Here is a 16,481-nt window from a genome sequence, read left to right on the forward strand (position 1 = left end):
GCCGGGCCGGGGCAGCGCTCCGCACCCCCCCCCGCCGCGCCCCCCGGCTCCCTGCCCCGACCCGGGAAGTCGGAGCAACTTCGGAGCGGCGGGAGCGGGCTTCGCGCTTAGCGACGCAGCGCCTCGAGCACCGCGGCCCGGAGCGCGCCTGCGGTGAGGAGCCGCAGCGGGCCGCGGGCGCGGAGGGGAGAGRTCAAAGCGATGGTCGGAAACTCGGCTTGTCATCTCGGGCTACGAARATAGCGCGGTTGTTGGTTACTCCTCAGTTCTCGCTCTTACTCCTGGAGTCTGTCTGTAGGAGGCTCTCGCTAATTTGGTAACTGAGTAGCTGTGTCCTTTCCTGAGGTCCGTACCTCACACTGACTTCGGAGGGCGCGAAGGGGATGACTTCCAAGTGATCTGACAAACAGAATCACGGTGTCTGAGTGATCTCCAAGCGGAAAGTAAGTTTTACAGAGAGCGAAGAGGAGATGTTGATAGTGGAGTTGATTGTAGGCTTAGGAGTTCATGTGATTATTGGCAATACCAAGATGAAAAGGATTTTACATATAATGAAGCATGTGAAGGAGTATTAGTAAAAATACTTTCTTTCCTTTCCAGGTGAGCAACACGCAGATCAGATTTGCACTAAATTTTTCAGTCAAGATGCTTCGAATTTTTTGTGCTACAGAAAGGTAGTATATTTTTTAAAATTGTTACTTACTGCACCCAAATGATTACTTTCACTAGCAAAGAATTCTTCACGTTGCTTATTTTATAACATTGTCTTAAATCTTTAGTATGTTATAAGTGACAGCATTCTCAACATTTTTGTCAGGTGAAATTTAAAAGTTGCGGTGGCTAAAAGAAGCATAGCTTTAGTTCCTGTAAAGACATGGCATGTTATCTTAGGTGATCTGATATTGAAGAACTCGAAATATGACATGTTTTTGTAGCAACTACTTGCGAAAGAAGAATCTGCTTATGAGAAATTTCCTTGAGAGTATTCTATGTATTCCATATGTATGTGATTCACTTAACAGCAATAGCAGTTTGAGCAGCGTAACACCAAGGCACAGTTTGCTGCTACTGATGAATATCTACTTACACGTCCCTGAAAATTTGTTGTAATAGCCTTGTGTGAATACCTTTTTGAGAAGCATGATTTTAATTTGTCTGAATGTGCTGGAAGAATGCACCCAGTTTAACATGCAGTTGATAGTGACAAGAGTACAAACTTCTTTAGTGAAAATTTAAACTGAACTTTGAAAGAAAGAGATTTACTGCTGGTATATTATATATAAAAAGATCTCTGCTTTATACTAGAATTAAAAGAATAATAAGCAATCAACTTTCTTTCATGTAAAGTAGTACACTACTTTAGCAGTAAGTAAATGTCGCAAAGAGCTATGTGAATTAAAATCTGAGCGTTTTCTGTTACACCAGTATATGTCAAATTAACAGTGCGCACTGCTGTACAGTCTTGCACACAATGCTGTGCCTATGCRCTATATGGAGATTTGCATGACTGAGCCAGGCACCTTACAGCTGTGACCTGCCATCCAGATGTTTCAAACAACCTGGGCCAACTAAAGCAAAAAACTGACTGAACTTGTGAAGAGCGTAGAGAACCTCTTCAGCATTTTCCACCTTTGTTGTTAAAATTAGGAAAGGTATAGTGTTTGAGACTGGTCCTGAGGCATGCTGGAGGTTATGTGAATGCAGGATGTAAGTGGTCCATGTAGTCCTTGAAGGTTTAAAAGAAAAAAGGAGGATTCTCCCAAAATGAGAAGAAAGGGATATTTTGTTCCTTAGACAGTAATTAACACTTTGCTGTGATGCAGGTATCATGAAATACAAAACTCATCTATAAAATAGTTTTCTCTATTTTCTCAGTTGTTCTAGGAAATCCTATTGCAACATTGTAGCCAATGTCCGTTTGGCTATCTCATGGAAAGAGAGGGTGATTTCGTTTAAAATAGAAAGTGAAACAAAGACTTGTCACTTGCACTCAGCATCTCCTACAAGCACCAGAGTGCATGCAGTGCCCAAGAAGTCTATACATGAGCTGAGCACCCCAACAGGAGTGTTCATGCTGTCTGTCCAGCAGCGGACAGCATGTTGCTCATGACCAGACCTTGGGTCCAGGGTTCCTTTGCAATGACACAGAGGATGGAGGACGAAGAACATCAGCTCTCAAGTTCTCCTCATGTCCTCTGGGTGGTTCTTAGGTTGGCAGCCATGTGTAGGTTTCAGATACGCTTTTGTGTACCTTTTTGGAGCTGACAGTRTCTCAATCCTGCCCCTTTTCTAGAAGTCATCACAGTTCTTTGTCTTCAGATCTGGGTGTCTCTGAAAGTGCAGTGGATGTGTTAGGACCTTGATGATTTGGTGCCACCAACAGAGGCTGAGCTCCCTGCTGTGTCCCTCTTTTGGTGACTCCACACCAAGGCATTCCCATTTATTCTCCATTCACCACAATCTTAGCCTTTCTGTTACAATTCTCTGTGCTGCCACGTAGATTGATTTGGTTTAGATACCTTTTTTAAAAGTTGCCTTAAAAATGAAAAGGGCACAAAAGAATGTTAATTTTTGTAGGACTGTAAGCTATTCTGTTGTATACTGTGTCTTTGATTTAAGCTTTTGTCATCAGCTTTATAAAGTAAATTTGAACCTTAGTTAAGATAGCAAGGGGCTACAAAATAATAAACCAATTTCACATGCATTAGCTTCCTTATTGTACTCATCAAAGCTGTTTCTTGCCTGCAAGCTCTGTAAAATTCCTGCTGGTCTTAATGAGCACGTTATTACGTTATTTCAGTTTCGACTTTATGTAAATACCAGCTTCCAGAAAAAAATTCTTCCATTGACATATCATTGAAAAATTCATTATATAGAAGGCAGAATGGAATCTAATGGAATCTGCTAGAGAAAAAGTGCATATTCTTTTAATTCAAGAATCTAGAAGAAATTACCAGAAGTTAAATGGAAAAAAGAATCAAGTTACAGGCTCCCACATATGCCCCTGTTCTGGCCATATCTGTATTTTAAAAAATACTAGTGATTGAGAAGGACAGACCTACAGGGAAGATAAAAAACTGAGGACTTATACTTACGAAGCAATTAGTGTTTAGAATAATTATGTATAGTAAGTTGAACTATGTTTAGCTATATTTTAAAGTAACTATTTTTCTAGTTTGCTTATTTAAAAAAGAACTGTTGTGTGTGTGCCTTTCCAAGACATGCCTTGTTAAGCCATCAAAAAGATCTCAGTGGACTTGCAACCTATAGCACTCATTTTGCTTTCTGTATCTTCACATACCTCCATCACATATAACCTTCAAACATTCATATCTTGGCATTTCTCCATAAACCTATTTCTAGCTTTTCCTTCCTCATGTGCTTTTCTGTTCATCTTCTCATTCTTAGAACCTATCTTTCATGTTCCTGTTAATTCTTCTGCTTATTCGCTTGAGCATTTGTGTGTATGTGTGTGTGTTATATCTGTAAGTACAGCTTGTAAGTGTATGTTTTGGAAAGCTACATCTGAGGAATCCGAGTTATGGACAATTGCTCTGATTAAAACTCAAGATACCTTAAATTTGAAGGTGGTGAGTGTGGTGAAGCTTAGTAGCATGGTTATACTGTTATTCATTTTAGTATAGCTTCCATTTCTAGTGTGCTGCTTATCTTAGAAGACTGACTTTTTTTTTCCAGTTGGTCTATTGATAATAGGATAAATTGATCTGAATGAGAAGACGAATGCTACAGTTCTTTTAATGAGCTGTTTCTTCTTGTCTTTTTGGCTTTGAAGTTCATGAAGATGTCTGTATTCAAGAAAATATCTATATGAATGTGAGATTTAAAGTTCATGTAGTAGAGCAGAAGAAATATGAATGCTGGATAGTAAAAACTTCATAAAGATTTTTTTTTAATTAAACAGAAGAGATTAATAAGTATAATGTGGAGTTTTCACAAACAGTTTCTTTCCTAGGTCAGTTGATCATGTATGCAGTCAGACAGTTATGAAACAAACAAAAAAAATGTACAAGCCAAAACTTCCACTAGATTTGAATTATGGAGTGGGTACTGTCACTGTCAATTTYAGTCTGTGCTAATTTTAAAGAGCCTTGGTTGCATTTTCAAGTTCTGTTGATACTAGTGTGAACTCTGCTCTCACGTTATCTATGAAAGTTGGGTAGAAAGTATGTCAAGCAGAGCAGTTAAAAACTGGAGCATCTAAAATCAAAGAACTTGTCAAAAAAAAAAAAAAAAAGATTAAAGCAAACTGAATTTCAGTACTGGTTGAAACATTTCCTTTACGTGAGTTGCTTTAAGTGTCACTTGCTGCCTTTTTATAATGAGACTTAATGTGGTATTTAGTTGAGTTGTCTGTCCTGTCTTCCAGAGTTAGGCCTGACTTACTTGACCATCTTTTCCCTTAAACTAAAGGAAGAGGACATCTATGATCATCCGAAAGTAACATCAGCATGGTTTATATAGAATGTCTAAAAATCTTAACTAATTTCTGGAAGGTATGACTAATCTACTGTCTTAGGCAGTATACTATCAACTGAATAGCTTGCTGGCTGCAAATTTAATCTTATTTGTTTGTCTCTTTCTCTCTAGGTTCACTGAAGAGAATGTTGGTTGGTGACAAATAATGGTGAGTAAAGCCAACAGGATATTGATAAATGCTAAAGTTCTCAGATTTCCAAGTGATTATCACATCTACTTTACATGCTGAAGGTCCTGGGTTCAAGGCGCAGTGGTACCAGCACCAGGAAATCTTTGGGAGATTGGACTAGGTGATCTCCAGAGGTCCCTTCCAACCTTACTAATTCTGTGATTCACATTTAAGTATCTGTGATTTCTCTCCCCTCCCCCCCCCAGCTCCTTTCTTTCTGACCACTTAGATGACCTGAACATTGTCATGTTGCTTTTGGAGTCACAGTTAAGAAGCCCCATAGCTAATTGACACTTGTGTATTTTGGAATGCATTGCTTCTGAGTAAGCATGTAAGTTAACTCAGCATTTCTGTAATATTTTCTTAGCCAGCCTACAAACATCTGTGATTTAAAGCCTTACAGAACAAGGGATTTTTGCAGTTTGTGAAGCTAGCTGATTTTACTCATTAGAATCAAACTTTTAAGGAAATTAACATGTGGTAATTTTGGTGTTGAATATATTCAATTCTGTTTCCTAAACTATCTTTCCTGTTTTTTGTTTTGGGATTCTAGATCTTCTCTCGACATTTGAGAAGGTGGTCTTTGCTTTTTCTTGGTGACTGCTCGTAGGCTGTGAGATACATATCTTTCTCTTCTAGCAAGAGAAAGCCTGTCCTTTATTTCCATGAAGCTGGATGAACAAAGACCTCTGCACTTCCTGCTGTCACCATTTCACCCAACATTTGAGTCACCAGATGACTTCTCCCACAGAAGCACCACACCATTTTACCAAAACTCAAAAGCAGAGTGACAGAAATGAGCATTTGTTTCCCTGAAGAAGTGTCTCCTGTGCCAGTTCTTCATTCAGCTTTCTGCATTCTGTTTTAAAATGAAAACTACTTTGTAATCATGTACATGGATGGATGTATGGAGACACTGGTGTTCTTCACTGATACCTCCTCCTTCATTTTAGGAGGGATAGATTCTTCACTGTGTCATATTGGAGCTCCTGTCAGATGAAGTGTCTGCATGCTTTGCTACGCCAGGCTGTCTTGATGTGGATGAGAGGTTACAGCAGGAAAACCAGAATACACTTTGCACTCTGAAATGAGGAAGAAACTTACCAAACAATTGGGGAAACCCCATAGCAGGTATTTTCCAGTCCRGGACCCAGGCTTGGCTCTGTAGATAGATGTCTTGATGTCAACTTGCATAAAGCAGCTAATGCAAAGGAACAAATGCAGTTACCTTGTCTATAGAGTGTAAATGCATCATCCCACTCTGTGATCAAAATATATATTTGCATGTGTAAATCCACATAAGTGCTGGATATGATGAGCTTTGACCAGAAGGAGAAATTACTCTGCACATTTCATTTTTCACAAAGAAAATGAAGCTTTAAAGATCTCCAGAGTTACAAGATAATGACTGGGTTTATGTTAAATTGTTCCCTCTCCATGGCTCTTTAAGAATCCTAAACAGCAAAAGGAACAAAAACATTCTGCCATCAAAGAAATGGGGCAGAACTTTTTTGTTTGTTAAAGGAATTCTCTTCTGTTGTGATGGAAGAGACCAGAGGTGTAAAGCTCCAGTTTATCCACTCAACTTTCTTGGCACAATTTCAGCTTTTCTTACTGCTGATGGAATTGGCTTTTTGATTCTTCTGTGGCTGATGGAGAACTGGGATGACCTACATGTTTCCGTCATATAGATAGAAATAGGCCCGATAGAATAAACTCTTAGCCACTTAAGAGTGATGTGTTCAGAGAAAGCAGAAATACATAGGATGGGCTTTTTTTTTTTMTATTTCCTCCTGGATTTTGTTCCCAAACTAAGGAGCAATCTGTTTTCATGTTTACATAGCATTCTTTGTCTCCATCATTTGTGATTATTTGGGATGTTTTCTGTCATTCTGAGACATGAGCTTAAAATGTTCACATGCTCCCTGCTGTGGTATTGTATATGACAAGTATGATTTCTTGGCAAAAGAGCCAGAGCAGAAATAGGATGTGTATTCTATTCCACTTTAATTGGGAGCTCTTTTTAGTGCACCTTATTCCAAGGTCATGATTTAGAAAATGTGACTTACTAGCTTAAAATAATATTTTCAAATCTGGATCAAATAAAGGTATATAGGTTCTGTTAATAGGGTTTGAGGGGATAATAGCAGGGCTAGGGGACATTTTGGGGAGGGAGGTTGTTTTATTTTTCCTTCTAGAAAACTGCTGGAGAGAGCCAGAAAGCCTGAAAATGGCTGGAAAAAAAGCAACAGCTAAGATTCATCATAAATCTTAGTGATAGATTGCAAGGACAGCATTCTAACATTTAAAATGTAGTGAAATTTAACGGGGAACAAGTTCCATAGTATAGTGAGGACAGATACTGATTTTGATTCTGGTCTTTACTATTATAGAGTTCTGTTAGACCTACATTTAGACATACATTGTAACAAGATTTAATGACAGCTTTACCCATTTTTTGTTTCCGTGAAGAAAAGATCAGGCTCGTAAGTTAAGGAGTGGTGGGCAAGATGCTGCATGTCAAAAGAAAGCCAGTTGTAATGAGCAGAGGTGCACTAACATTGTGGGTAAGAGTCATGTTAATTGTGGCAAAGCAACCACAAACTTGGCCTGACTTCTTTTAAGAATGTAGGATTTGTTTGCTGAATACAGTCTAGATTTTACTGGTTTAGAGGCAACTAGAAATGCGTTTCCTTCTAGGTCCTCCTTATATTGAAATCGATGGGATTTAATGTAGATGTCTGTAGAAGCAGGATCCATCTCTTAAGTGATGGAAAATACTGTCAATGTCATAGGATCATATGAGGTTGGAAGGTATCTGGCATAAGAAATACTTGATCCTAAATCYGAGAATTTCTTTCTTTATTGTACCTATACTCATTATCCTTCAGACGTTAGAGCTAGCAGCTTGGTGGCAAAAATACACAGGGGACAAGAATATGTTTTTGTTTTCTGTGTAATGTACAAAACTGATTAGAGAGTAGACACACCTTAAGCTCTTTGCCATGATCATAGGAATAACTCAACATTTTGTAATCCTGCGTTCTGACAAAGAAATAGAACCATTGATTTTTCCTGACTGCTATCCCTGACGATGTGACAATGTTAGTTTTTAAATTTAATTTTAGAACATATATTTTTAGCAGGGCTAAAGATCTGTGGTTATCACAGAAATAGTACTCCAATAGTGCATGCCCAAGAAATCCCCACTGCCGTATCTTTCCAGCCAGCTTCTATGTAAGACTGCTGTTTTAGGAAATGCTGTCTCAGCATTCTTGCTTTTTCTTGCTCCACTTTATTTCTCTGTGTTGGTTGGAAATCTTCCCATGTGAAAGATTACAAAAACAAAGGGCATGTGCAATAGATCATATATATATACATATATATATTTTAATACTTGTGGACAAAATGATGTTACAAGTTGTTTGAAAACAACAAAATCACCAATGTCTTCCATTTTGAGATGTGTATAGTTCCATAAGCATTAGTGCTTTGTAGCAAACTGTAGTGCCATGTTAGGATCAGTGCATGAGCCTAGTAGTATTTTTACAATTTCAGAGTGACAAATTTATTAATAAACAGTGATAATGTAATTAACAATAGAAAGGATACAGTAAAAATGTCACAAACATGGTCTAAATATGCAGTATCCTCCCTTTGGCAATGGTAATGCTATCTTTAGAAATGGAATGTATTCAGTTAATGGGCTTCATAGAATCATAGTTGACTTCTTGTTTTTAGTAACTCTGTCCAACTGCAATAGTAAACTATTGTACGTAAGCATCCAGATTTCTCATCTCTTTACCAGTGGTGTTTTTTTCTTTATAGTCTTTAGTGAAGGTGATTTCTTCTATGAGCAGCATTTTCAGTTTTATTATTACCCATTCTATGATATACTCAGAAAATATGAATATGTTAAAGAGTTAGTGTGCATTTTGTACACATCTCTGCAACCTTAAGATTATCATTTACAAAATCTGTTAATTAAGTCAGAACAATTTTTCAGATCAGACTATGTAATTGTTATAACAAGTTAAATGTTAGCCTCATCATCTTATAAATTAATAGTTGCAAAATTCTATCTGCTAATTTTACGCAGAAGACTTATCCATTATTGCAGGAATCAGGAACTATTTTTGCTGAAGTCCTATTGAATCTCTTAACACCTTTGGTGGATCCTGCATTTACGTGCATCTTAATAAAGACATGGGAGAATATAATAAGGTCAAGGGCTGTTAAAGTCAATGTTGCAGACTGTAGCTGTTCAGTAGGCTGTTTCTAGCCTATGGATCATAAATTCCCCACTCCTGTATTATTGAGAAGTTAATACCCTGTATTTTGGATAACATCCAGTATTGCTTTCCATCTCTAATCTCGATTTTAATAGTTTCTGTCTCTCCCTCTGCTTTTTGAGAAGGAAAGTTTAGACCACGGGAAGTTCAAATGATTTAGCACTCAATGGGCAGCTTGGACTGGTCAAATAAGAGACTGTTATGATCCCTAAGATTTGCAATGCTCTGTGGATGGCATCCTCTTGATTTCCTAGGAAAAACTGTTTTATTTGATGCTAGTGTTTCTTTTCACCCATTTCTCTTTTATAAGAACAAATTCTCTGTCAGCTTAGAGAGGATACTGCATCTTTTCTTTCCTGAGACCTGCCTGTAAATGGCCGTTAGGGGGAGGGAGGGAATGAGTAGCTTGGTTTTGTAATTTTAATATAAGTATAAAGTAATTAAGCAGCATATACTTGTGTGCAAAACCAGTAATACTTGCAGAGTTAATGTATGTAACAAAAAACAAAAAAAAACTTCTGCATCTACTATATCCCCAAGAAAATTGGGCAGGTGGGCCATTTACAGCAGAGCTCTGGGGGACCTGTCATTGGAGTTAGGTTCAGTTCTGAACAAAAGTAGCTGTGTAGCTGTACCATTGAATAAAGTAGTTTAGTGCTTGGGAGAATCATTTGAAAAATACCTCTGAAACTGGAATGCAAAATAGCACAGTATGTAGGGGGAGGAATCCCTGATGCAAACAAAGCCATAAGATGATTTAATAAGAAAAAATAGAACTTTAGTAGCAATAACTGTTTTGCATGTGATAGTAAATAACTTGCATTAGCAAGATTGTACAGTAGAATAAGTGGGTAATAACCAAATAAGTTTGTGGTGTTCTGTGCTGCAGGGAGTTGCACGRTAAGTATCTTCCTAAGATGATGGGTGAATTCCTCTTAATGTTCCTCTCATTGGAGAGAACTTGGCACTTGAATACTTTGTTAATGAACCTGGTATGAAAACCACTGATTAGTTTTGTCACATGTCTGAATCAATGTGTGCTCAGAAGGGCAGGCAGTTCTTTCTGAAACTATGGGTGAAGTCTCCCCCCCCCTTTTTTTTAGTAGTCTAGTACTTGCTCTGTTTCTCTGAGGTAAAACTGAACCTTTCCAAGTACTGTACTGTGAAGAGAACCTGACACTCAAACATTTATACTTCCCAAACAAAATTACAGGATTCTAAAAATATTACTTTACAGTGAAAATAATTTTGGACTTGCTAAATACTGTTTTAGACCATGGTTGATTTCTGTTGCTGTCTGAAGTTTTGGAGAGGGAAGTGCCTCTAGTAACACAAGGGGATATTGATCTACAGCTGTAGCCTCTCTTAAAAAAAAAAAAAAAAGAAAAGAAAAGAAAAGAAATGTTTTGACACTTTGTTTTCAGTGCAGATACCTAGTCTGTAGAGACAGTAGGGGCCAGTACATAATATTCTTGTAAACAGAACTATTACATCAGAGATGTAGCTCTATCAGTTTGGATTTCTTTTAGAAAGGTGAAGTAATTTGAACCATAACTTATAGCTGGAGGGAGGCTACCAATAGTTCAAAAGTACTTAAGAGAAATCCTTTGGCTCTTCATAAGTTGATAATGAGACTGTGAGAGCTGTGAGCATTTTTGCAGTCTAAAGTAACCAAGATAAACATGAGGATGACTAAATTAGGTGTTAACTAATATGTAATATGCGTATGAAAAGGTTGTAACAGTTTAAAGGAAGGTTGTAAACAGTTTAAATTCCAGCTTGATAAAACTGGAAGATGGCCATAGGAAACCTTAATTTGATTATTAGCTAGTATTAGATAGGTTACAAATTTATTCTGGTCAGTGGTTATCAAGTACATTTGCATAATAATTAAAACATAGTCACATTCACATTTCTGAAGTATAAATTTTGTGACTGAATAGAATTCTTCAAGGCTTTATTCATCTAGAGAAAAGAGGAAATAAATAAGACTGCAGTAGCTAGGCAAGTTGTCCATGTATTCATCCCAGTTCAGACTTTATAATGATCTATACTCCACGGAGATTAGAAATTATTCTTCATAGCAGCAACAGAAATCCCATTGCCTTACAGCTGCTAAACTCTGGCGTGACTTGGCTCTCAAGCCCTTGATTCCACTGCTTCTAAAACTAAGCAGAAGTGTCAGATGCTACCATATTTCACTGTAGGGTATCAAATATATACTACCCACTAAAGACATGACTCCTTTAGCGGTACTAAACTTAGATGGTGCATGTATATACTGTTTCCTTACCCAGTGGTGCTGCTGCAGAAGGTCTAGTCAGTAGTTATGTTGGGAATTGCAACTTCTTCTGAAGATAATTGTTAATTCAGGACTCAAAACAAAAGAGAGTCTTGCAAAGACTCCTAAATATTGAGAGAAGAAAYTGTATCAAGCTTCAGGACACTAACRCTTTACACAAGGAGTACATTGACAAGAGCTAGCAGTATATTTCTGGGCAGAGAATAATATAGAACAGAACAGTTTTTGATGAACCACCAGTCTTTGGAGTATCTGCTTCCCCACTTCCCTAAGAAACTGTCTGGTCTTCCTTCAAAACTTAAGAATCCTACTTGCTCTTCAGGTACAGAGCTGCATAATGGCAGTTCAGGTTAGATACCTTTGGATTTCTTGTAATGAATGATCCAGCATATTGCCCCTACASCACTTTGACTAGCACACAAAAGCCAGCAATGGAACCAGGGTGTCTCATTTATTAGTGCAGAACACTAACCAYGGATTTCTGAACTCTTTCGGTCTGCTCTGCACTTTATACTGAGCAATAGTTTCAGAGAAAGAGTGTTTCTGTCACTGAGCCTATGTACCAGTTTATAATACAGGGATTCCCTAAGTTTGCAACATCTACTGTTAAAAGTAAAAGGTAACTTACTGTCTTGTGTGTCCTGTGTAAATCCTGGTTGCTTCTCTTCCTCTTCCCTTCCAAATAAGCGTGTTTGCAAGTCCCACAAAAGAAGGCTAATTTGTGATGCCTCAGAAGGAAGAACTGCATGGAGAAATTGAAGGAAAGTAGCACAGGCCCACAAACCAAATCTTAGAGCTAGTATTCTAATTATGCATGATTCAAAATGTCTAGTGTAATGTAGTTATTACCAGTAAATTGAGATATGCATTTATACATAATGAAGCAATAGGAATTAATATACCAATAGCTTGAACTTCCTGCTTTGATTCTCAAATTTTGTTTTTAGAGAATGCTCTGCCCCTGTAGAGAAAGGGGCAGAATGTACAGATAGGGGCAGAAGCATGGCACCAAAACAGCAAATCAGAAACCAGGATCAGCAGAACTTGCCTTCATAACCTCTTGTCTGGTTCACATTAGTGCCCTGGGCATGTAAAAAGCAGGGCATGAACTAAGCATGTTTAGAGGCGAGATGAGGTTTCTCACCTGCTGCAGCTGTAGCAAGGAAAAGGGTGCAGAGTTTCTCACAAGGTGCAGGGGGAAGCAACTTGTGGAAAAAGAAATAACAAAAAAAACACACAGTAACAGAAACAATAGACTCGAGTGGTTATTTGCCAGACAGTAGGTAAAAGGCTTGGGTGTGGTGACAGAAATTATTTGGAGAAGACTGAAATCAATAAGCACAGTACATATATTTCAGGTGTTGAATAGCTTTTTAATAGACAGTATTTTCAGGTAACTCTCTAGCTACATAGGCAGCTGTACTGAAGCATACTGGTATCAGCCAGCAATAATGGCATCTGCAGGAATGAACCTGAAAATACTGATTATCTTGTATATTTTTTAAGTTCTTTGACAAAGAGATTTTTAAAAWCAGAAAATGAGATTTGATCACTGAAGGTCTTTATCTTCTGCAACACAGGTTGCAATATAGTATTTTTTTTCTTTATTTCACTTATTAAATAAAAGGAAAATTGGGTGCCATCTTTCTGTAAAGTTTTAGTGTGTTCTCTGTATTATTTCCCAAGTCTTTTAGTGGGTGATGCAGTGAATTTCTGCTGGCTGTATGAAAATAACATAGAACCTATGGCATAGCCTATATCACTAATACTTTTCCCAGTCTGAAGTATTCAAACAAGTAGAACACTAGTTTGTTTACTGCAGGAGTCCATACTTASAGCTTAGCTTAATTTTATAGGTGGGCTTAACTTGTGCGAACATTCCTCCATATACTTGAGGCTTAGCTCTCTTTCTTAAATAGAAAGAGTAAGGGTCTTAGAGAAAGAAACTGTGTCAAGTTAACTCCCATTCACACTTCTTAGCCAACCATCCACAAAGCACCATGTTTTGAGTTTAGAATGGGGACCATGTTTTCTTCATGAATGCTCTTTTTATTGATACACAAAAATTGCCAAATGAAGATAGGAATATGGCAAGATAACTATTTTGTGGTATCAGAAACTAGATTAAATGAAATCCTTTGAGCCAACTTCAAGCAAAAAGGTAATTTGTAAAACAAGTTTAGCCCAGTGGTTAACCATGTCCATCCAAAACCTACTTGATTCTATTCTATAGAATGCTTCACATGGTCTTTAATTCAATATATTCTCTTTCATGTGAAGAGTAAGTAGTTGTAGCTTATCCCCTTCAGTATAAAACCAGGGGTACTTTAGGACTTCAGTGAAGCTATCCTCCTTTTGAAAAGTATGATGTAGCAGCAGAGGAGAGTATTAGACAGTTGTAGGAGATTCTTAAGAGTTATGTTAATACTTAAAAAACAGGTTAGAGAACACTTCTAATACAGGGCTTCTGATGGCATGCTCACATGGGTTATTGGAGGAAATTATTGGTATCACTATGAACTATGATGTACTCTCCCATTGCACACACATTTTACATGGCAACAGTAAAAGAATGTCTCCCTGTGAATTCTGAAGTTTTTCCAAAAGGCAGCTTGCTTTTATATCTATGCATCTTTGGGGATTTCAAGATAAGATTTTATTCTTTTGACACTGTAAAGAGGAACCGTTTAAAAATGAACTTGGAAACTCTGCACCTGTATACAATTTTTTTTTAGCAATAAAGCAGCACAGGCTGAGAATGCACTAAAAATTTAATGTGTCGTTTGTTCAAAAGAAAAATGAACCATGTTACTATACGTCACATCTTCTGGAGATGCTAACTGCTTCCACTTCTAAGATATGTTGTCACTTGCTATAACTGACAAAAGTTTAACAACTTGGACTAATGTATGCGTGGTATCTCCTTTTGGTCTACCTGTTCCAGGAGATTTTAGGCAGAAGAGTTCTCTTTACTTCCTGGAGGCAGCTAAGGAAGATTGTCACTTTAATTATATTAAGATGGTCAACTTACCAAATAAAAGCTTTAAGCATTGTTTTAGATGGTATCAGAAAACTTCTGTTGCTTTATAAAAGCTTGACTGAACAGTAATAAGTCCCTGGGAAAAACTGTTTCACACATTTTTGTTGTTTTGGCAATTGTATTTCTGCAAAATTCCTTCTGTGGTGGGTATATATGTGGCAGCCTAGAGGCAAGCACAGCTTTCCCTGCAGTTGCTGCTAAGAGACATTTTCAGAATTGCTTTCACACAGTAGCAGGATATCATCTCACGTGTGCTGAAGTGACCATGCCTCCCAAAGGCCAATGGTATCCTTGGGTGCATCAGGAAGAGTGTTGCCAGCAGGTCGAGGGAGGTGATCCTGCCCCTCTACCCAGCCCTGGTGAGGCCTCATCTCGAGTACTGTGTCCACTTCTGGGCTCCCCAGTACAAGAGAGACATGGAGCTACTGGAGAGAGTCCAGTGTAGGACTACAAAGATGGTCAGAGGGCTGGAGCACCTGCCCTATGAGGAACGGCTGCGAAGAGCTGGGCCTCTTCAGCCTGGGGGAGAGAAGACTGGGGGGGGGGGAAATCTTATCCATGTGTATAAGTACCTGAAGGGAGGGTGTCAAGGGGATGGGGACAAACTCTTTTCAGTTGTCCCACGCGGCAGGACAAGAGGCAACCGGCAGAAATTGAAGCACAGGAAGTTCCGCCTGACCGTGAGGGGGAATTTCTTCCCTGTGAGAGTGACAGAGCACTGGACYAGGTTGCCCAGAGAGGCTGTGGAGTCTCCTTCTCTGGAGATATTCAAAGCCCGCCTGGATGCAACCCTGTCTACCAGGCTGTAGGTGACCCTGCTTGAGCAGGGAGGTTGGACTAGATGATCTCCAGAGATCCCTTCCAACCTTACCGATTCTAACCCTGCTGCATGCTTTCCAAAATCTGTTATGGATTGCTAACCCTTGCACTAGTTTATAAAAGATAAGCAGTAGGACTGTTGCTTTAGTAGCCTGCTCAACCACCTAATTTGTCTTATTTTCTGCTCACGTTTGTCTTCTGGGATAGAGTTCCTGAGAAGACAGCTGCAGGTTAGCACACAGAAGAGTAAAAATAGCTGTAGGCTGACCTTGAGATTTGCTTTTTAAGCAGCTGGTATTCATTTAAATAGACTGTATCCTTCCTGAGCCAAACTGGTCCAGCTATGCTTAGAAGAAAACATCTGTCAAGATGCCTAGCTAGAGATTAGATTCCACAAAGAAAACAAATATTCACTGATCAACTGTAAATTAAGAGGAATCTGAATCTGGGCCAGAGTGAAACCCAAACCTGTATCTTTCAGCAGGTAAAGGTTAAACATCATATAATTCAAAATGCATCCTTAGGTTTAAGTTGGTATCTCAGCAAATTTTCACCTCAAACTACAGAGGATATCACTGCATTTACTTTATCTTCCATAAACTAAGGTGGTTTGTTTGTTCAACAGGAATTTAGTTATAGCAGTGTACTGCTGTAAGTGCCAACAGGTACATCAGGCTATAGCTGGTGCTGAGAAAATGCACTGCTTAACAACTAGACATGAAGGACTCAACAGAATTGAGGCATTTCCAGTTCTAAAGGTTAGTGAAATCTACTTTAGTAATAGCCTGAGAAAGTTTACCAGCTATTATTTAGCACATACTCATTAACTGCTTAATATCAGCTGATCATGCTAAGCAAGCAAAGTAATGCAAGAAACAATCATTAATGCAGTGCTTTATAATAAGTCAGGATCAGGAAGTACAAGATAAATTGATGGGTCTTTGCTGCAAACACCTTATAACCTAAGTAAAAGAAGTCAACTTAAGACTCATACGATAGTACATGTGATCTGTATAATACGTATTTCTGAATTTCAGAGCTTTTTTAATTAGAAAAAGTTTCTTATTTACAACTGTAAAGGTACAATCATAACAACTAACAGATTCTTCTTCCACTTAGGGATGCTTAGCTAAGTGGATATTATTGCATCTAGTGTATTAAACATGAAGCAAGACACTTTACCACTATTTACATTACAGAGAGTAGATGTAAATTGCATAGTAAGAAACAAAGTCAATGCAGAAACTGGAATGATGAGCAAAAGTAAATAGTCCCCATTATCAATCATGTTTCTTAGACTGATGCAACAACGAAAGGGCTGTCACTTAGAAAGTAAGACAAAAAGTGAAGACATACGACTGG

General features: G+C 38.2%; 1 long non-coding RNA gene across 3 annotated transcripts in view; it reads left to right on the forward strand.

Moving 5' to 3' along the window:
• LOC146601448 (uncharacterized) overlaps positions 1 to 14,030 on the forward strand; it is a 14,523-nt gene extending 493 nt beyond the window's left edge. Inside the window, exons 1-4 of one of the 3 annotated variants that reach the window (XR_014896051.1) lie at positions 7 to 153; positions 601 to 674; positions 4,609 to 4,645; positions 5,220 to 14,030. This is a non-coding gene — a long non-coding RNA (uncharacterized LOC146601448). The other 2 variants (XR_014896050.1, XR_014896049.1) reach the window with 2 other exon arrangements.
• The last annotated feature ends 2,451 nt before the right edge of the window (positions 14,031 to 16,481 follow it).

This window comes from Rhea americana, unplaced genomic scaffold, assembly GCF_003343005.1.
Source record: "Rhea americana isolate MKP2758 unplaced genomic scaffold, rheAme1 scaffold_102, whole genome shotgun sequence".
Classification (NCBI taxonomy): domain Eukaryota; kingdom Metazoa; phylum Chordata; class Aves; order Rheiformes; family Rheidae; genus Rhea; species Rhea americana.